Source organism: Rana temporaria, chromosome 5, assembly GCF_905171775.1.
Source record: "Rana temporaria chromosome 5, aRanTem1.1, whole genome shotgun sequence".
Taxonomy (NCBI): domain Eukaryota; kingdom Metazoa; phylum Chordata; class Amphibia; order Anura; family Ranidae; genus Rana; species Rana temporaria.
The window spans coordinates 332,333,685-332,355,390 of record NC_053493.1 but is presented as its reverse complement, the minus strand read 5'-3'; the positions used below and the strand labels follow the sequence as shown (position 1 = coordinate 332,355,390).

The 21,706-nt window shown below is 45.1% G+C and overlaps 1 pseudogene; it reads right to left on the bottom strand.

Annotated features, from left to right (window-relative positions):
- Positions 1-21,706, bottom strand: part of LOC120941072 — a 115,637-nt pseudogene that overhangs the window by 73,070 nt on the left and 20,861 nt on the right.

Sequence of the window (21,706 nt, the reverse complement as noted above, 5' to 3'; positions counted from 1 at the left end):
CCTGTACTACTTTTTGCGATTTACATTGAACCCTGCACATATGTCTCTTAAATCGCGGCCGAAATCGCGGCAAAATCGCACCCGCGAAATCACGGTAAAATTGCGATTTTACCGCGATTTTGAATTCGCAGCAGTGTGAACCTAGCCTGAATCACACTTTATTAATCCCATGAAGAGTGCATACTTCACTTACGCATCAAATAAACTATGCTCAAACTCATTGCATAGAGTCTTGTCATGTCTCCACCAGCTCTTCATATCAGTAAGGGATTCACAATTAAAATTCTGTGGTTTGACACAGTAAAAATATTCTTCATCTCTCTGGTCTTTATATTCACAAAGCTCTTCTGTTTTGTTGAGTTCAAATCCACATTCTGCCTCTTGTACTTCTTGATGTCTTGTAAATTTGCCCAAATGGTCTACATATCCATGCCATTGGTTTCGAAACCTCCAAAGAGCTGATGATGCTTCACTTGAGTGCATGAGAAATATAGAAATAGTTATATTACCTTCCCAAAATAATGTAAAATGGACATATATACAGATAAGTCCCATTTTGAAAATCCTCAATTTTACCAGAAGATCCTGCTCCAAGCTCTGGTGTAAACATTCTTGCCCTCAGATAGTCTCCTCCATATGTCTTCTTGTTTCCATTGTAGTCAAACATTTCAACTTGTACTATTAAATGGTCTCCAACACAGTAGCTGCTCTTTGGATTCCTTAGGAAGACTTTACTGTTTTTAGCACTGGTTGTTTTTTCTTTTATTTGAACAGTAGTTTTAGGAAATGTCTGATTTATTTGATCAAAAATGCGGTTTATTTCCAGTTGAAGTTTTGAAGGTTTGAAGTTTTGAAGGTTTGAAGGTTGTGTCACTGGGGTGTTTGATAATGTGTCATAGACATCTTTCTTCCACCACTTTTAAACAAAATAGAAAAAAAATATTACAACCATAATTCAACAGTATATATGTGTTAAATATATAGGGCCAGATTCAGAAAGGAGTTACGTCGACGTATCTCCAGATACGCCGTCGTAACTTCGAATGAGGTCCGTCGCATCTCGGCGACTGATTCATTGATTAAGATACGCCTCACTGTTGCCTAGATACGAGCGGCGCAAGTCTCCTATGCCATCGTATCTTAGAGTGCATATTTACGCTGGCCGCTAGGGGCGCTTCCGTAGATTTACTCGCAGAATATGCAAATGAGCTAGATACGCCAATTCAGAAACGTACGTCCGCCCGGTACATTAATTTACGTCGTTTACGTAAGGCTTTTTCCGGCGTAAAGTTACCCCTGCTATATGAGGCGTAGCCAATGTTAAGTATGGACGTCGGGCCAGCGTCGAATTTTGCGTCGTTTGCGTAAGTCGTACGCGAATAGGGCTGTGCGTAAGTTACATTCACGTCTAAAGCATTGACTATTTGCGGTGTAATTTGGAGCATGCGCACTGGGATACTTTCACGGACGAAGCATGCGCTGTTCGTTAGTAGCGTCAATTACGTGGGGTCGCGATTAATTAGCATACAACACAGCCCCTACCAGCCTATTTTGAATTAGGCGGGCTTACACCGGCCCATTTACGCTACGCCGCCGTAACTTCGGGCGCAAGTTCTTTCTGAATACGGGACTTGCCTCTCAAAGTTACGGCGGCGTAGCGTATATGAGATACGCTACGCCCGCCTAAAGATAGGCATTTGTTTCTGAATCTGGCCCATAGTGTGTACTTTAATAACATGTTAACCTTTAACCACTTAACGCCCGCCGCACGACTATTTACGTCCACAGAATGGCACGTACAGGCAGATGGGCGTATATATACGTCCCTGCCTTCTAGCGGGTCGGGGGTCCGATCGGGACCCCCTCCGCTGCGTGCAGCGGGCGGCTTACCTCCGGGATCGATCCGACTCGAGGGGACGGCTGTTCGTTTCTGTCCGTCCCCTCGTGATCGCTTCCAGCCAACCCTGTGAGCCGCCGCCGTGTCACTTCCTCTGCCTGTAAAATGTAAACATAGGCAGAGGAAGTGATGCAGCTCTCATCTCGGCGGTATTTTCAAACCGCTGAGATGAGAGAAGAGTCGCATCTAACACTAAACTGACACCACACACAGGCACATTTAACCCCTTCCAATCGACCCCCCACCCCCCTGTCACACTGTCACTGAATGCAGTGATCATATATGAAAAAAGGGTGATTATACTGCGCTGCTTAAAACACACTAATTAATAAGACCAGCTGCTCACACTGCTAACAAAGACACATTAGCTGGAACAAACAGAAACAAAATTGTGTAGCGCTATGGCAAATTAATATCTATAATGGTAGTTCCTCATGGGAACAATGGGAACATAAATAAAGTAACAAATGCAATAAAAAAGTTCTCGTGAAAGATAAAGTCCAATGGTTGTAAACACAAAGTCCATATATCTGTAGACACCACGTGCAAAATGAGGGAACTTGATTAGAATCCCATCGAGACAAATTGTGTAGTGAGTGATCACCGCCACCAGTGGTAGTAAATGGAGGCTTACCGAAGATGGTGGACCTGAAATGACGTACGTCAATCAAGTCATAACAAGCTTCAAGTACCAGACAGGGTACACAAAGTAGCAATCACCAAGAAACTTGCTAGAAGTAATCAATCAGTGTATGATCATAAATGGATAACCTTGGATCTTTGCAGCTCAGCAAGGGGTTACATAGTTGAAAGAAAATGGAAAGAGAAGGGCCACATAGTGTAAACCGGTATAAAACTGGGTATTTATTGTAAAAAGATAGCAAGTGCACTCACATGTATCTGGATAAAACTCGCATATTCTATAGTATGAGGCGGCAGTGGAGGCGACCCGACGGCGTTTCGTGTTATTCACACATCATCTGGGGTGTCTCTCCACTAAAGCCTCAGTGTATATATAATGATCATAAACCTCATACCTCCAATCAGAAGAATTGTGGCATCCCATCCACCTGTGTGCAACAATCAGGATCCATTACTTCCTGGTATAGGAGATGGCAAATAAGCGTGTGTTCCAAGCCTCAATATCAAAACCTATGGAAATCCACATGGAAGACCTGACAGGAAGTGATCCGTGTGTTCCAGGCCTCAATATCAAAACCCTATGGAAATCCACATGGAAGACCTGACAGGAAGTGATCCGTCAGACCAAGACCTGACAGGAAGTGATCCATGTGTTCCAAGCCTCAATATCAAAACCCTATGGAAATCCATATGGAAGACCTGACAGGAAGTGATCCGTCAGACCAATCCCGATCACGTGACATTGGTAACCCGGATGTTTGCTAGTAGACCGATGGCCAATAGCCGTGCGTTCTAAAGCGTCTGGGCATGCACAGACCGCGTCATTAGACATCGGGACACAATGTGTTCCGTGTCATGACGCCAAAGTCACGTGTAGGCGGAATATGTGTGGGTTATAAATTAATATATGGGCGAGCTGACTGCTTAGTATGACGCCACAGCCATGCGTCATGCGTTCCAGGCGCACGACGCATGCGCAACGTGCGTTCCAGGCGCGCACCAGCTACGCACATTCCAAGCGCGCAACGTGCGCGCAACGTGGTATCGACTCCGTTACCTCACGTATAGGTCGGTACATCGATCATTATCTCCAGCCTCTCGTAAGGAAAACACCATCATATTTGAAGGATACGGGCGACACTATCCGCCTACTCGAGAATCTGGAGCTACAGGATGGCTACATCATGGCCACTGCAGATGTAGCCTCATTGTATACCAACATACCACATGGATTAGGAATCAATGCGGTCCAGCATTATCTGGACAAAGAACATTCATTGGCCCCATTCCAGTGTGACTATTTGATCGAACTATTAGAGTTTGCCACTAGTAAAAATTATTTTTGGTTTAATGACAAATATTATTTGCAAAAACGGGGAGTAGCCATGGGCGCTAAGTTCGCTCCTAGTTTGGCGAACTTGTTTATGGCTAAATGGGAGGAGGATGTCATCTATGCCCTTAGTGACCCATCCTTGGTCGTTTGGGCGAGATATATAGACGACATCCTCCTCCTATGGAAAGGCACTCCGGAATCTTTGATAGAGTTCTTTGGAGTTCTGAATTCCAATGATCGTGGTATTTCTTTGACCTATGAGCATAGCACCAGTAAAGTACACTTTCTAGATTTGGAAATATCTATTGTCGACTGTCAGTTTAAGTTTAAGACTTATTTCAAATCCACCGATCGGAATGGGTATATCCCTATGGGAAGTTGTCATCATCCCTCCTGGCTACGCTCTGTACCTCGTAGCCAGTTCCTCCGATTACGCAGGAATTGTAGCGATAACGACACTTACCTAGCACAGGCAGACCTTTTAAAAACACGGTTTGTGGATAAGGGATATCCCGTTGTTGACGTTGACTGTGAAATCCAACGCGTTCTATCATTAAGTAGAAAATCATTGGTATCAGTTAAACCCAAACGCGAACCAGATAGTGCTTTTAAATTTGCAATGCTCACTTCTTTTTCAACACAGTACAGACAGGTCAAAACCATAATCAATAAACATTGGAATGTCCTGAGAGGAGACAATGTTTTGGGTCCAGTTTTGCCTGAACAGGCAAAAGTGATATTTAGGGGCGTCCCGCTCTTTACAGAGCCTTGTCGCCTCTAACATAATCAATCCACCCATAAAAACCTCGTTTTTTCATAACATGATTGGCTTCTATCCCTGCAAGAGGTGCATAGTATGCCAGCATAATGCGTTGGGTAAACGCAAAATCACCCAATTTGCATCCACAGTTACATCCAAACAGTATAACATCAGACCTTTTTGCACATGCGATACTAAGCATATTGTATATTTAATCACTTGCCCTTGCGGAAAACAATATGTGGGACGTACCATCCGCACATTCGCAATAAGGGTGGGAGAACATATTGCCCTAATTAAAGGGGGTGATACTAAACATCCAGTACCCCGGCATTACAAACAGTTTCACCACAGAGACCCCAGTGGGACACAATTCACCATCATTGACAAGTACACGCCCCCTTGGAGAGGTGGTGCCATGACCAGAGGGGTATCGCGCCTTGAAGTTTACTGGATTTTTGAGCTCCAAACGCATGTCCCACTTGGCTTGAATGTAGAGTGGGACATCAACGCTTTTATTAATCAGTCGTAGGAATTATTTTGTTCTATTCATTTATTCATTATTTTATTTATTTTTATTTCTATTTTTATTTTCATTTTTATTTTATTTTCATTTTTTTCTTTCTTCAAATGTGCATTTAAATCATTTTAAGTAGATCTCAATTGACTTTGTGACTTTGTTGTGAATGGTAGCTCCTCTTACCTGTGTGCAATACTCATGATCACACTTTTCACATTGTTTTTTGACTAGACTGTTGCTTTAATACTTCTGTGTTATATCCAAATATGTTTTTATGTCTTCTGTACATAATCACGTATTAAGAGGTTTTTTTTCGTATCCAATTACACTTAACACATGTTTTTTGGATATATATAGGTATGGCCGTTTTATCCGGATTCATAATTGGGTCCATTTAATTTTTAATTTTTAATTTCTATTTTTGCTATAATTGCTGGAGGCATCTGGCAGTCATCTGCATTTCCCCTGTTTTTTTATAAAATACCGTCATCCCACCAATCATTCCTGTTCAACATATTTGATGTCATGTATTATTCCTGATTGACATCGGGGTTGGCTTGTTTGATCAGCGTCTACTGACGCAGCTGTTGCGCGCCTGGAACGCACATTGCGCGCCTGGAACGCACGTTGCACGCTTGGAATGCGCGTAGCTGGTGCGCGCCTGGAACGCACGTTGCGCATGCGTCGTGCGCCTGGAACGCATGACGCATGGCTGTGGCGTCATACTAAGCAGTCAGCTCGCCCATATATTAATTTATAACCCACACATATTCCGCCTACACGTGACTTTGGCGTCATGACACGGAACACATTGTGTCCCGATGTCTAATGACGCGGTCTGTGCATGCCCAGCTGCTTTAGAACGCACGGCTATTGGCCATCGGTCTACTAGCAAACATCCGGGTTACCAATGTCACGTGATCGGGATTGGTCTGACGGATCACTTCCTGTCAGGTCTTCCATGTGGATTTCCATAGGTTTTGATATTGAGGCTTGGAACACACGCTTATTTGCCATCTCCTATACCAGGAAGTAATGGATCCTGATTGTTGCACACAGGTGGATGGGATGCCACAATTCTTCTGATTGGAGGTATGAGGTTTATGATCATTATATATACACTGAGGCTTTAGTGGAGAGACACCCCAGATGATGTGTGAATAACACGAAACGCCGTCGGGTCGCCTCCACTGCCGCCTCATACTATAGAATATGCGAGTTTTATCCAGATACATGTGAGTGCACTTGCTATCTTTTTACAATAAATACCCAGTTTTATACCGGTTTACACTATGTGGCCCTTCTCTTTCCATTTTCTTTCAACTATTTAACCCCTTGCTGAGCTGCAAAGATCCAAGGTTATCCATTTATGATCATACACTGATTGATTACTTCTAGCAAGTTTCTTGGTGATTGCTACTTTGTGTACCCTGTCTGGTACTTGAAGCTTGTTATGACTTGATTGACGTACGTCATTTCAGGTCCACCATCTTCGGTAAGCCTCCATTTACTACCACTGGTGGCGGTGATCACTCACGACACAATTTGTCTCGATGGGATTCTAATCAAGTTCCCTCATTTTGCACGTGGTGTCTACAGATATATGGACTTTGTGTTTACAACCATTGGACTTTATCTCTCACGAGAACTTTTTTATTGCATTTGTTACTTTATTTATGTTCCCATTGTTCCCATGAGGAACTACCATTAGAGTGATCATATATGTACTGATCGCTCTATTTTTGTTTATAGCGCAAAAAATAAAAATCGCAGAGGCAATCAAATACCATCAAAAGAAAGCTCTATTTGTGGGAAGAAAAGGAGGCAAATTTTGTTTGGGAGCCACGTCGCACGACCGCGCAATTGTCTGTTAAAGCGACTCAGTGCCAAATTGTAAAAACGCCTCTGGGCATTTAGCAGCATATTGGTCCGGGGCTTAAGTGGTTAAATAGGAAGATGGGCAGCACCAGGTTAGCTAACAGCAATCAAAAGAGTATTTCCATTGAGGGCTAAGCCTCATTTATTTCAGTGCAGCCTTACATAAAATAAGCTAGCAACAGAATTAGGAGGAAGGTGGCTAATCCTGCATTTGCCAAGGTTAACAGCAAAGCACACAGACATGGAAAGGAGCTTTCCCTGTGTGTATATGTAGGCTCTGCCCATGTAAAGTGTTCACTGTACAAGTAGAGAGTGGTGTGTGTGAGCTGTTAGGCACTTTAACAACAGATGGCTTAGTAAGCCTGATCCATTCTGGTGGAGCTCTGCAACAGTTTTCTATAGTGAAAACTAGTGAACTAGTGCGGGTGGTGCAGAAAGATTTGAAACAGGTCTATCTGCTTTTTTGATGTGGCTTATGCCATGTGCACCCATTTTCTTGCCATTATAATATGAATACCCCCATGTTTCTAAATTTTTGGCAGATCTTAGGCATTGTAACAATGTATGCGACCTCGCATTTAACCTATTGATTGCCAAAACCTGTTCTAAACATAATTTTACAAATTTAGGTTGTACCGCTTCTAGGTTAGTCAATTACATTTAGAATATGATATGGCAGTAAAAGGGGTTACGACAAGCTTTCTACTGCAGTAACAATGATGAGTTTATTTTAATTCTTATACTGGCCTCTCCACTAAATGTAGAAGTGATTTGAGCATATACTAGGCTAGTGAATGCCTTCTATATATCACTGTCCTGCCATGAGTTCAACTTCAGGTCCTTAACCTTGAAAGGTTTGCTCCAACCTCTTTTCACGTGATATTTTTTCAAGATGGCATGTAGAAAAATGGAAGTAAAGCTAAGAACCTGAAGGAAACCCATGCATACATAGGGAGAACCCAAGCAAACACAAATATTATCTTCAAAAAATGAAAGCATGCAATTTTTTAAAACCAATTAAACTACTTCCAGCACAACAAGTGTACATGCACCTGCAGAGGTGGGAGCGCCGATGTGTATACACACAGAAAAGTGCCTCGAAGAAGCTACTTGCACTCAGGCTCTCACACTGGGATTGCAAATGAGGCTTTTTTCAGGTGCTATTTTTAATGCTAAAGCACCTGAAAAACCCCTCCAGTGTGAAAGGAGTCTAATGGACCATCTTCTGTACTATTGTCTGCAGTCTCTGACCATCTCCTGTACTCTGTCTGCAGTCTCTGACCATCTCTTGTACTATGTCTGCAGTCTCTGATCATCTCCTATATCATGTCTGCAGTCTCTGACCATCTGCTATATCATGTCTGCAGTCTCTGATCATCTCCTATATCATGACTGCAGTCTCTGATAATCTCCTATATCATGCCTGCAGTCTCTGATCATCTCCTGTACCATGTCTGCAGTCTCTGACTGTCTCCTGTACTATGTCTGCAGTCTCTGAACATTTCCTGTATTATGTCTGCAGTCTCTGACCATCTCCTTTATCATGTATGTAGTATATCTGGGGGTCTTTCTAACAGACTCTCTAACAGAAGCCCTCTCTGTGTCCATCAGAGAGGCCCCCCTACAGGTCCCAATAAAGTACTCTGCTTCTCTTCCTGTATTTTGTTTGTTGTTAAGAGATCATGTAAGGATCCCAGTGTAATGAAGACTTTGTGGGGAAGAATTTCTGTGGTTGAGTCGTTGCCATAGAAACATTTGTAAAGAGTTCGTAAAATGACCACACCCATGTGGGGGCGCCAGAAATATTTCTGCACCCAGGCGCCTGTGACCCTAGGATCAGCCCTGTATATATATATATATATATATATATATATATATATATATATATATATATATATATATATATATATATATATATATACAGTACAGACCAAAAGTTTAGACACACCTTCTCATTCAAAGAGTTTTCTTTATTTTCATGACTATGAAAATTGTAGATTCACACTGAAGGCATCAAAACTATGAATTAAAACATGTGGAATTATACATAACAAAAAAGTGTGAAACAACTGAAAATATATTTCATATTCTAGGTTCTTCAAAGTAGCCACCTTTTGCTTTGATTACTGCTTGGCACACTCTTGGCATTCTCTTGATGAGCTTCAAGAGGTAGTCACCTGGCGCAGCACCCCATCACTCTCCTTCTTAGTCAAATAGCCCTTACACAGCCTGGAGGTGTGTTTGGGGTCATTGTCCTGTTGAAAAATAAATGATGGTCCAACTAAACGCAAACCGGATGGAATAGCATGCCGCTGCAAGATGCTGTGGTAGCCATGCTGGTTCAGTATGCCTTCAATTTTGAATAAATCCCCAACAGTGTCACCAGCAAAGCACCCCAACACCATCACACCTCCTCCTCCATGCTTCACGGTGAGAACCAGGCATGTAGAGTCCATCTGTTCACCTTTTCTGCGTCGCACAAAGACACGGGGGTTAGACACGGGGGTTGGAACCAAAGATCTTAAGTTTGGACTCATCAGACCAAAGCACAGATTTCCACTGGTCTAATGTCCATTCCTTGTGTTCTTTAGCCCAAACAAGTCTCTTCTGCTTGTTGCCTTTCTTTAGCAGTGGTTTCCTAGCAGATATTCTACCATGAAGGCCTGATTCACACAGTCTCCTCTTAACAGTTCTAGAGATGTGTCTGCTGCAAAAGGTGGCTACTGTGAAGAACCTAGAATATGAAATATATTTTCAGTTGTTTCACACTTTTTTGTTATGTATAATTCCACATGTGTTAATTCATAGTTTTGATGCCTTCAGTGTGAATCTACAATTTTCATAGTCATGAAAATAAAGAAAACTCTTTGAATGAGAAGGTGTGTCCAAACTTTTGGTCTGTACTGTATGTATATATATATATATATATATATATATATATACACACACACACATACATACACACATAGTTCCAAGGGTAGTCGCTGCACTCTATACTTGAAGTAAATGCACAGGTGCTCACCCACAAAGAGATTCATTTAAATCGAAAACTGGTTTAGAGGCACTCACGGGTCTTGCATTGCAGAGGAGGAAGATCAAAAACAGCAGTTTTACGATTGTCAATGTTTCGTTGAAGCTCAATCCATCAGTCCACACCTTGAGAAAAATGAACTGAGCTTTATTGAAACGTTGACAATAAAAAAACTGCTGTTTTTGAGCTCCCTCCTCTGCAAGACTCATGAGTGCCTCTAAACCAGTTTTGGCTATATATATATATATATATATATATATATATATATATATATATATTGGGTGGCATGTTACCCCGTGTTCTTCCGCCGTCTAGAGGTATTTAGTGAAAGTTGTAGTAACGGAATGTTTTTCTGTGCTCTTTATTACCCAGCCGGGTAAAAACAATAAAACTTGGTGAAGAATAGAGGTTTAGTGAAAGTGGAGATAGCAGATTCAGGTGAGAGCATTAGGGAAACAGTCCTGCTTCCAACAATACTTTCTTTTTCACCACTTCAGCCTGAGTGGGTGTAGTGCACCTGGACAGGCCTCTCTCACAAACCTGGCAGCCAGAATGTCACTCGGAACTTGGGAAAAGAAGTCTCTGCCACAGACCCTCCTTATGGTTGAAACAGCGGAGATAATCCTCCTTAGTAGACTTGATACCTGGGTCTCCTTCAGGTAGTTTTAAATTAGGGTACCGACTGACAGGTGGCCAACATTCAGCCTCTCAGTGTCCGGTTCCCCTGGTCCCAGATGGATGGTCAGGCCCCTATTGGAACACCAGCCTCTCTTGGTACTCCTCAGGCAGACTCTCCACCGTACAGCTTCCTCCAACAGGACAAACAGCCCTGGACCTTCTTAGATGGGACCCAGTCGACTACTGAGATATATTTTTAAGGACTTTTTTCCGGATTTATGGACATTTTATCACTGGTTCACTCTTCTATGGTTTCACAGTTTACATTTTTTCACTTATTTTATGTTTGATTATTTAATTAGCATATCATTTTGCGCCGCACTTCTTTACTTTATTTATGCATCTTGGGAAATTTTTATGAATTCATCCTCAGTGCTGGCTTGCATATTAGTTTATTTATTTCAGGGTTTTTTTCCCAGCGCTGAATTTTTCACATATATATTTTTTGACTACTGAGTGCCCAAGCGGCAGATCAATTGCTCCGGGCCAACGTGGTCCTGAAGGTCTGCTCTGGGCGGCGTGAAGTGGCTACCCTAAAGGTGGGCGACACATGAGGAGAAGACCCAGGAAAATGGTGTCTGCCTCATAAATACCCTCCCCCAGCATGCACAGCGAGGTAAACTCCTCCTGATAGGCTGCTGGGTAAGAGCACTCAATCCTCGGCTCCACTGCTGCCACCTGCCGATACAACAGAATGAGCCCACAGCACAGCCAAAGCTGAGACAGAGACCTGAATTTGAACAAATTAACATGGTCAGAGTTACCTAACTCTCTGACCCCCCTCTAAATTTAACCTAGCACCGGTTCTGGCAAGTAACTAGGCGCTACATATCTTTTGTACAATAAAACTTGAGAGCGGGCCACAGAAAAGCAGAGTTAGTTTTCTTCCCGGTAACTCTGTTTCCAGTAGTCTTCCAAGGCAGCCCTTGAGAGATGGAGCTCCTCCTCACAATCAAGAAACACATTGCCATAATTTTCCTCCCTTTAAGAGGCGGTCCCTCAGGTCCCTGGTCAGTCATCCCCGAGAACCGAAGGCCGGAGTCTGAAACAATATAGAATACACAACACAACCCCACAAGGTTAGACATTTTAGGGTGGGATCGTGCTGCCTTGGAAGACTGCTGGAAACAGAGTTACCGGTAAGAAAACGAACTCTGCTTTTCCCCCAGTCATCTTCCAAGTCAGCCCTTGAGAGGATAAACAAGAACTCACCAGATCTAGGGTGGGACAAAGGCTTGGAGGACTACCAAAAGCCTGGTCCTGGCTGGAAATCAGATCCAGTCTGTAATGCTGAACGAAGGTCGAGAATCTTGACCAGGTTGCAGCTTTGCATATTTGTTCTGGAGTGGATCCTGCCCTTTCTGCCCATGAGGCTGCTGAAGCTGTTGTAGAATGAGCTTTAAGTTCTTTTGGTGGTGTTTTTTCCATAACACTGTAACACTCTAGAATAGCTGCCTTGATCCATCTGGCAATTGTCTGTTTGGACTCTTGTTTGCCCTTCAGTTGGCCGGCGTACAAAATAAATAAAGCATCTGACCTTCTGAATTCATTGGTCACTTCTAAGTATTGAAGTAGACACCTTTTGACATCCAGGAAACTTAATTCTTGCTCTTTGCTGTTTTTTGGTGAACTGCAAAATGAAGGTAAAACTATATCCTGGGATTTATGAAAAGTTGACGTCACTTTTGGAGTAAATCCCATATCTGTTTAAAGAAGTATTTGATCATCATAGATCTTCAAAATAGGTTCTCTAACCGATAAAGCTTGTATTTCTCCTATCCTGCGTGCCGTTGTGATGGCTATGAGAAAAACAGGGCTAGATTCAGAAAGAATTTACACCGGCGTAAATTCAAAGCTGCGCCAGCGTATCTTCTTTCTGTATTCAGAAAGCAAGATACGCCGAAATTAGGCTAAGATCCGACTGGCGTAAGTCTCTTATGCCGTCGTATCTTAGTTGCATCTTTACGCTGGCCGCTAGGTGGCGCTTTCGTCGATTTACGCAAGGAATATGCTAATTAGATAGATACGCCGATTCAGAAACGTACGTCCGCCCGGCGCATTTTTTTACGTCGTTTACATTAGGCTTTTTCTAGTGTAAAGTTACCCCTGCTATATGAGGCGTACGCAATGTTAAGTATGGATGTCGTTCCTGCGTTGAATTTTGAAAATTTTACGTTGTTCGCGTAAGTCGTTCGCAAATAGGGCTGTACGTAAGTTACGTTCACGTCTAAAGCATTGACGATTTGCGGTGTAATTTCGAGCATGCGCACTGGGATTCTTTCACGAACTGGGCATGCGTCAAATACGTGGGGTCACACTAAATAAATAAAAAAACATGCCCACATCATCCACATTTGAATTAGGCGGGCTTACGCCGGACCTCATACGCTACGCCGTCGTAACTTAGGGCGCAAGTTCTTTATGAATACGGAACTTGCACCCTAAGTTACGGTGGCGTAACGTATCTGAGATACGTTACGCCAGCAGAAAAATACGCCAGGCTTTCTGAATCTAGCCCAATAATCTTAAAGATGTTTCTTGCAGTGGTTCAAAGGGAGGTTTGATGATCCCCTAAGTACCACCGATTAAATCCTATGTGGGACATTTTTGTGTCTTGGGCTTTTTGTATTTCGCCAACGCCCTGCAAAAACGAGAGACCAACGGGTCGGGTCCTCTTGTAGTGTCCTTTCCAGATACACTGACAGCGCTGAAATCTGAACTTTTAGTGTACTGAGCGCTAGACCTTTGTCAGTGCCTTGCTGTAAAAACTCAAGGATAGTCGGTCTATCCATTTTCTGTCTTTGGTTTTCAGTGCACCAACTGTTAAATTTTTTCCAGGTCTTTTTGTAAATGGCTCTGGTGTTTGGCTTCCTGGCGCTCAGAAGCGTTGCAACTACCTTCTCTGAGAGTCCTTTTGATCTCAAAAGGTCCTCTTCAGTAACCAGGCCGCCCATTTGAAATGTTCCTGTTTTTGGCCTGTTAGTGGACCCTGACACATCAGGTCTGTCCTGTGAGGTAAAAGCCATGGCTCTTCTGCTGAGAGACTGAGGAGTTGAGAGAACCAGGCTCTTGGGCCAGTATGGTGCAATCAGTATGAGTTTCGTCTGTTCCTGTAGAAACTTCTTTAGCACCCGTGGAATCAGATGAACCGGAGGGAAGGCATAGCACATTTTGAAGTTCCAAGGGTTCTGGAGAGCGTCTATCCCAAGAGGTTGGTCTTGCTGGTTTAGCGAGAAGAAACACTTCACCTTAGCATTCTTCCGAGAACCAAACAGATCTATGCTTGGGACTCCCTAGCGGGCTGTAATTTCTTTGAACACCTCCGGGTGTAGTACCCATTCCTCTTGGGAGATCTCCTGGCCACTTGGTTGTCTTCTCCTTTTAGATGGACTTCACCTAGTGACAGCAGGTTCCCTTCTGCCCACCAGCATATCTGATTGGAGATGTGGCTCAGAGATGGACTTCTTTTGCCCCCTTGTTTGTTTACATAAGGCACTGCTGTGGCATTGTCTGAAAGTACCAGGATGTGACTTTCTGCATCCAGTGTAGCCAGTGTAGCCTATATTTGACTGCAGGCCATTCTTGGTGTACTTTTTCTAATATACTTTAGGCGGTGTACACAGTACACAATATAGTGCACACCTAGTGCAGTTGCTATTAATTTTCTGGTGGTGTACACAGTACACAATAATGTGCACCCAGAGTTGCTATTAGACTTCTGGTGGTGTAAACAATACTGTGCACCCATAGTGAAGTTGCTACTACTTTTCTGGTGGTGAAAACAGTACAAAATACAGTGCCCCCATAGTTGCTATTAGACTTCTGGTGGTGTACACAATACCGTGCACCCCTAGTGCAGTTGCTACCACTTTTCTGGTGGTGTACACAGTACACAGCACCGAATCCAGGGTGCTTTACCAAATGACAGGTCATCCAGCATTTTATTGGGCTGCCATCAGAGAGGATTACTGCTTATCGTGGTGGTATATTGAATGAGAGTTTACCTGTTCCTTAGTGGAGGCTGGATTTCGTTGTTTATGCTGAATATTGATTGATCTCTGGTAAGAGTCAGTGTGTTCCATTGGTGGAGGTCTCCTGTCTGCTATTCATCACAGCATTTGTGGATTCCCCCCCCCCCCCTTTTTCTCGGCACTTTCGGGACACTCATTATTTGGGATTGTGTCTTATTTCTTTTTAGTCCATTTTGCTTTTTGGTTCATTTCCTTTTTTAAAATGTTTCACTGTATGGACTATTTTATGTTGGAGCTGGTATGAGAACATCAGTTCATGTCCTATATATATGTGCACTGTTCACTCACTGTGTTCATTTTATATTTGTATTCACTTTAACCATTTAGCGCGACTCCTTCTTTTTTATGTTTTATTGATGATGTATGACATTCTGAGATGCAGCTGTTACACTTCTATTCACTCTGGTATGCGCTATATTTTTTTCTGTTTACACAATACAGTGTAGTGTGGTTTTGCTAAACAACATTTACATAATTTCTGAAAGGCCACCAAGGAGAGGCAGACGCTCACAGGCCACTAAAAGAGGGCAAGCAGGCTCTGTGTCTACAGTCAACAGTGCTGGTTGTGGACACAGTGCATCCTCTGCATGTGGCCGTGGGGCACGCTTGTCCTTTTTTTCTGCAGCTGGCTGTGTTATTGAGCCACAACATGCAGAAGAGTTGGTGGAATGGATAACAAAGCTGTCCTCATTCTCCTCATCCTCTGTCAGTCCAGGCTCAGAGTAGTCTATTCCATTGGCTTATTGTCAACAGTCACTCCTTCCCTAGCCCCACCATCGTGCATGGAGGAATCCCTGGAACTTTTCGACCACAGTGTCGGGTAAATGCTGCTGGAGGTTGCGCAGCGATTTGAAGGCTCCGATGATGGTACCCAGGTTGAGGAAGGGAATAACGTGAGCCTAGAGAGAGGGGGTGCCCAAGAAGGACAAAAAAATGTCAGTCATGTTCCCCGAGCTGCAGCATACTGCCAAGTCTTCTCCAGTGACAAGCAGGGAGGGGATGATGAGGTCACTGACTCTACTTGGGTCCCTGATAGAAGAGAGGAGGAGGGGGCACATCTCCAACAAGGCAGGATGCCCTCCAGGGGGCAGCTTAAGGGCAGCCACCCTATTGTATCACACCACAGAGCTAAGCAGGTGAAGGGCGCTGCTGACTCCCAGCTTATTTTGAAAAGTTCTTTAGTGTGGGCCTTTTTTTGACACGTGTGCAGCAGATCGCACCAGTGCTGTTTGCAACCTATGTCTGAAGCGAATCAAGTGTGGCCAAAACAGCAGCCGCTTGGGCACCACATGCTTGACCAGACATATGACGAGCTCCCATGCAGTTCGTTGGCAAAAGCACTTAAAAGACCCCAATATACCTCCAGTCCTCTCAGAAACCTGCACTGAAAGGAATGTAGGTATAGCAATAGGTGTCCAAGTACTTGTGGCCAATCTGCTAGGGGTACACCAACATCCAATTTTAGCAGGCAAATTTCCTACCTCAGTTGCTAAACTGTAGAAAGAAATTTGGTCCCAGCCATCCACATGCTCAGCGTCTGAATGCTAGCTTGGCCAAATTGCCAGCTCTGCAACTGCTGCCTTTTCAGCTGGTAGACTCTGGAATGTGCGGTACCTCAGTGGCAGGTTCCCAAACGCTATTTCTTTTCATGGAAGACCATTCCGGCTCTCTACCAGCATGTGGAAGGCAATGTCTTGGCCTTGTTGGACAGGGCGGTTAGCAGTAAGGTGCATATTACCGCTGACTCATGGTCCAGCAGGCATGGACAGTGACGTTACCTTAATTTCACGGCACACTGGGTAACTCTGCTGGCAGCTGGGAAGGATGCAGGACAGGGTTCATTATTATTTGAGGGTTCACCACACCTCCAATATGCTAGTAGTGGTGATTCTGCCACAGCTCTCTCCTCCACATCCTCCTCTTCTTCCTCTATGGCCTCTTTTTCTGTAGATTTTTCCTCGGAACCAGCAGTGCTCCATAGGCATTCAAGGGGCTACGCAAGTACTCAGGCAAAAAGATGCCATGCGGTGCTTGAGTTGGTCTGCTTAGGGGACAGGAGCTACACTGGAGCAGAGGTTCTGTCAGCTCTGCAGAAAAATGAATAAAAGGTCTGGTGTCTCCAGAGACACACCTCCATCCCTGCGTTTAGCATCAAAAAAGAAAAATTTGCCCTCATGGTACTTTTTGCTTTCTCTCTCTGAGGTCAGACACACCAATACAGGTCTCCTATTGGAACCCATTCCCTCCAGACTTTCTCCACTCAGAGTCAATACTCCTTATGAACCCATTGAGACTCTTGGGGATACACAAATTTCATCCATGCTGTGCCCTCCTTCCGTTTGGCCCCGGTTCGGACTTAGTTTGGCCCCGCCTCCTCTGCTCCCTGGCAGGACACTCGCTGCCGCCTTATTGGGAGCCACGTATGCGCTGGTCTTTGGCTATGTCCATCGGTATACCACGAGCATCTACCCCTGAAGAGCGAGCTAAGCCTCGCGAAACGCGTCGGGTATACACTTGATGCTTGTGTGTGTTTTAATATGGACAGTTACTCGCAATATAATTTAACCTATTTTTAGTATTCTGTATGAATTGGCTCATGTTCATGACATTAATGTATGTACTGCTGTTTACTTGAATTAAATATATACTGTAATTACTCTTGTTGTTTTATTGGCTGTACAGTGCTCACCTCACTCAAAGTCCCAAGGGCGAATTTTTATTTTTTGTCTGTCAGCTCTGCAGGGGCAGGCTCAGAGGTGGTTAAATCCACGCTTGCTTTAGCCAGGAATGGTTGTATGCGATAATGGCAACAACCTCCTCTCTGCCCTCTGACAGGGACACTTGACCCATGTTCCTTGTTTAGCTCACGTCCTGAATTTGATGGTGCAGCGGTTCTTGAGCAGGTACCTGAGCTTACAGGATCTCCTGAGACAGTCCAGGAAAGTCTGTGGTCATTTCTGCTGGTCATATAATGCCAGTGCTCGGCTGGCTGACATTTAAAGAGAATGCAACATGCCCAAGAACCGCCCCATTTGTGACATGCCCACCAGGTGGAACTCAACGTTGGCAATGCTGCAGCAGCTGCACATGCAGCAGAGAGCCATCAATGAGTACCTGTGTGAGTATGGCACCAGGACAGGGTCAGGGGATCTTGGCTTTTTTTTTTGCAACACCTGTGGCTACTGATCAGGGATGCATGCACTGTCCTGTCACCATTTAAGGAGGCTACGAGGATGGTGAGCAGTAACAGTGCATGCATCAGTGATACTGTCTTCCTGTTGGAGCACATGCTTTGTGGAATAATAGACAGGGCACTTGAGGTAGAACATCGGGAGGAAGAGGAAGACTTCCTTACCTCTCAAGGCCCCCTTTATCCAGATAGTATTCCTGCGGGCCCATCGAACAAACAGGCAGAAGAGGAGGAGGATTGTGTCAGCATGGAGGTGGAGGATAACACTCAGCAGCAGTCTTCAAGGGATCGTTTTCAGTCCCCAGAAACCCATGGGGTTGTACATGGCTGGGAGGAGGTGGTTGCAGATCATGTGATTGTTAGTGACCCATAGGACTCAGGATCGAATTCCTCTGCAAACTTACGCTGCATGGCCTCCCTGATTCTGCAAAGCCTGCGAAAGGACCCTAGGATTCGTGGCATCAAGGAGAGAGATCATTACTGGCTGGCAACCCTTTTTGATCCACGTTACAAGGGTAAGGTTGCAGAACTCATCCAGCCTTCGCAAAAGGAGCAAAGGATGCAACATCTTCAGGAGGCCTTGAAGAAAGGTTTGTGCAATGCGTTGCCAGAGCCTGGGAGGTTACAATTTCCTGGTGCTGGACAACGTGTCGCTGAGGCTTTGTTCAGTCACAGAAACAGCGGTGGAGAAGGTGGCCGGCTGACCGATGCCTTCAAACAATTCTTCAGTTCTCAGCGCCAAGGTGTATCAGCTCTGGTGAACAGGAGTGAACCACAACTGCAGTTAGCAAGGATTTTAATGCACTTCTATATGTGAGAATTCAGTATTGGAGCCCAGGCGTCACTCCACACAAACAGGAGTTTGGGGGTTCTCTACATCATCTCTCTCTCACATAAAGAAAGGTGTTGAGCTACTATGGATGGACGCATTACTACATGTGACCAGAGCTTAGCGTTTAAAATTATAGCATACACTTGAAGATTCCAATGCACCTCTATATGCAAGTGATTATCAGTACGGGACCCCAGGCGTCACTCCACGCAAACAGGAGTTTGGGGGTTCTCTACATCATATCACTTAAACATATAGGGATGCATTAGGCCACTAAGGGAGTTGTTATGAAATACCATCAACCCTTAACATAGAAAAGTTGGAGCGAACATGTTCAGAAAGTTAGGGCAAGGCCCATAAGCAAATAACACTTATGTCAAGCACGTAGTAAATAGGAGTAGTTGCATATGAGAGGCGAATATAGCTCAGGTAATTTTAAGAGTAGATGTCCCTTTAAGATATTCCTCTATAAACAGCCATAGGCACAACACTTCGTCCCAAGTAGTATGTTAATAGCTACAAGCCATAATAAATAACAGCAATTGTTTTAGATGGAATATATGCAGCAGTTCTTCCTATAGTACTACAAGTGAAACAATTGCTACTTATTCGTTTGCAGGGCTTGAGTGTAGTGACAAGGGATTCCGTAGTGTAGGGTGTCAGCAAGGAAGGTCTTGAAGGTTGTCCCCGACAATGCCAATGTGAAGTACCCAAGGTAACAGCAGAAATGCTGGGGTTGGCACCATTGATTGTAGCGTGGTCGAGCTATGCCTGACAAAAATAGAACGGTGTGCAGTCAGCACACCGCTTTGTTTATAGGATAGAGGCAGGTGCAGTGCATAAGCACTGATTCAAAGAAAACCGCCGTAAGTTACGGCGCACTTCCACGTTCCACGGTGGAACGCACACGGAGCCGAGCCATGACGTCATTGCGCGGTCGCCGCATGCGCTCCACGCCAGAACGCATTATGATGGCGCAGGAAGCGCCTGTTACACAAGGTATGATCGGTTCCAGCAACCATCACCAGCGTCTGCATTACATGGTGCAGGAGTATATAGGGGCAAGATCAGACTTGGAGACCTTTCCAACAGAGCATCCACTGGGTTACTGGGTCTTGTGGATGGACCACTGACCATAGCTTGCTCAATATGCAATTGAGCTACTGGAATGTCCTGCATCCAGCATTCTTTCTAAACACACATTTAGTGCTGCTGGAGGCTTTGTAACCGATCATAGAGTGCGCCTGTGTCACGTACCTTAAGGATGAGCCCGACGTGCAGGAAGCGGCAGCTGTTACTCCTCTGATCCCGGAACCCCTGGTAGAGTAGACAGGGGGAACGGGAATGCAGAGTCGCACAAGCGCCAGGGATGACGCTGGTGCAGGGGCCGGATGGAGCCTCTGCGGAGTCTGAGGAAGTCTCTAAAAGGCAGGTGCACGCCGGTAGGTAGCAGCCTGGATGCAGCAGCACTGGAACAGCAGGTAAGCCGGAAAGGAAGGTATTCGGAGAGTCTGGCCGCAGCAGGTCCCAGAAGACTGAGAAGGGTCCCAGAAGACCGGAGAAGCAGGAGCAGCCGGACTGGCACAGGAGAGGCCAAGGTAGTAGAGGGGTCGTCTAGCCGGGTCGGCAACAGGCGAACAGCGGAGTACCAGGGATCAGGCAGAGGGATGGTCAGAGCAAGCCGAGGTCAGGGCAGGCGGAAGACAGGAACAACAAAGACAAGCCGGTTATCAGGATCTGGATCAAGCACACACACCCGAGCTCATCACAGCTGACAAGGCTTAGCTGGATAATCAGTCAGTGTCAGTTCAGTGAGGGAGTAGGACGCTTCCCGACGAGTCTGCTCTCTCCAGGGACCAGACAGATAGCCAGCTAGACACCGCAGACAGGCAGGCAGGCTCCTACAATCTTTGCTGCATGAATCAACTTGCAGCCCATAGGACCGGCTCCTTCCTTCCCATCGTGGGCCCCTCTCTTCAGGTAAGACCCTGTCTTTCAGGGCCATCTTTCCACCCCCAGGAATCGCTAGTGACCGTCCTTTTCAGGACAGCCACTCCAGCGATCCAAATTGCGGCTGTTTACCTTCTCTTAGAGCCGCATGCACCCCAATCAGTCACCCATAATCATCCCGGCCACCCGCCGCGCATAGCAGCGCTTTTTTCTGGCGATCTGCGGCTCTTTCCCGCATCCGCGCCAGACCAGGCCTTATTCGCGGCCGCCGCAATTAGGAAAGACCGCGGCTTCAGCCGCGGCCTAGCGGCGCGCCGCAAAAAAGGAGCACTGACAGCCTGGAAATTTTCCTGGAATTGTCAGGGATCATCCCCCTATCCCTGGAGGATCCCATCCTCCCCTGGATTAACAACCAGCTCATACCCACCAAGCCAAACAGCCCCCAAACCTGAGGCCTGTGGCCCGGTCGGCGGCCATCTTGGTACTCCTCAGCTACAGTGACACCCTTCTTCCCCCCTTCCCCCCCTCATTCCAAACAGTACTTGATCCAGGGTTTCGTCCGATCGCCTTTCAGGGATCAGGAAGGAATCTTTTTCCCTGCGGCAGCAAATTGGCTTAGCACTGCCAGGGTTTTTTTGCCTTCCTCTGGACCAAGGCCAAGCGAGAGGATTCAGCGAATCTTCCCTCTATTGCAATTAACCCCCCCCCCGGTGACTGGCAACAATGGTTAAACTGCGATACTCTGCAGAAACGATTTGGGGTCTGAGACAATTCGCAACAGTATTACCAGCCGTCACCAAAAAGGCCTTAAAAATAGACCAACTTTTGAGATTCGATCAACGATCGACCATCAAAAATTTCAACCATTTAACCCAGCTCAAGCATATATCATGTGCTTTGATCAACACAAGATCGGCAGTAAAACACCGATCAGAAATCCACGATTTCTTACTACAAAACGATC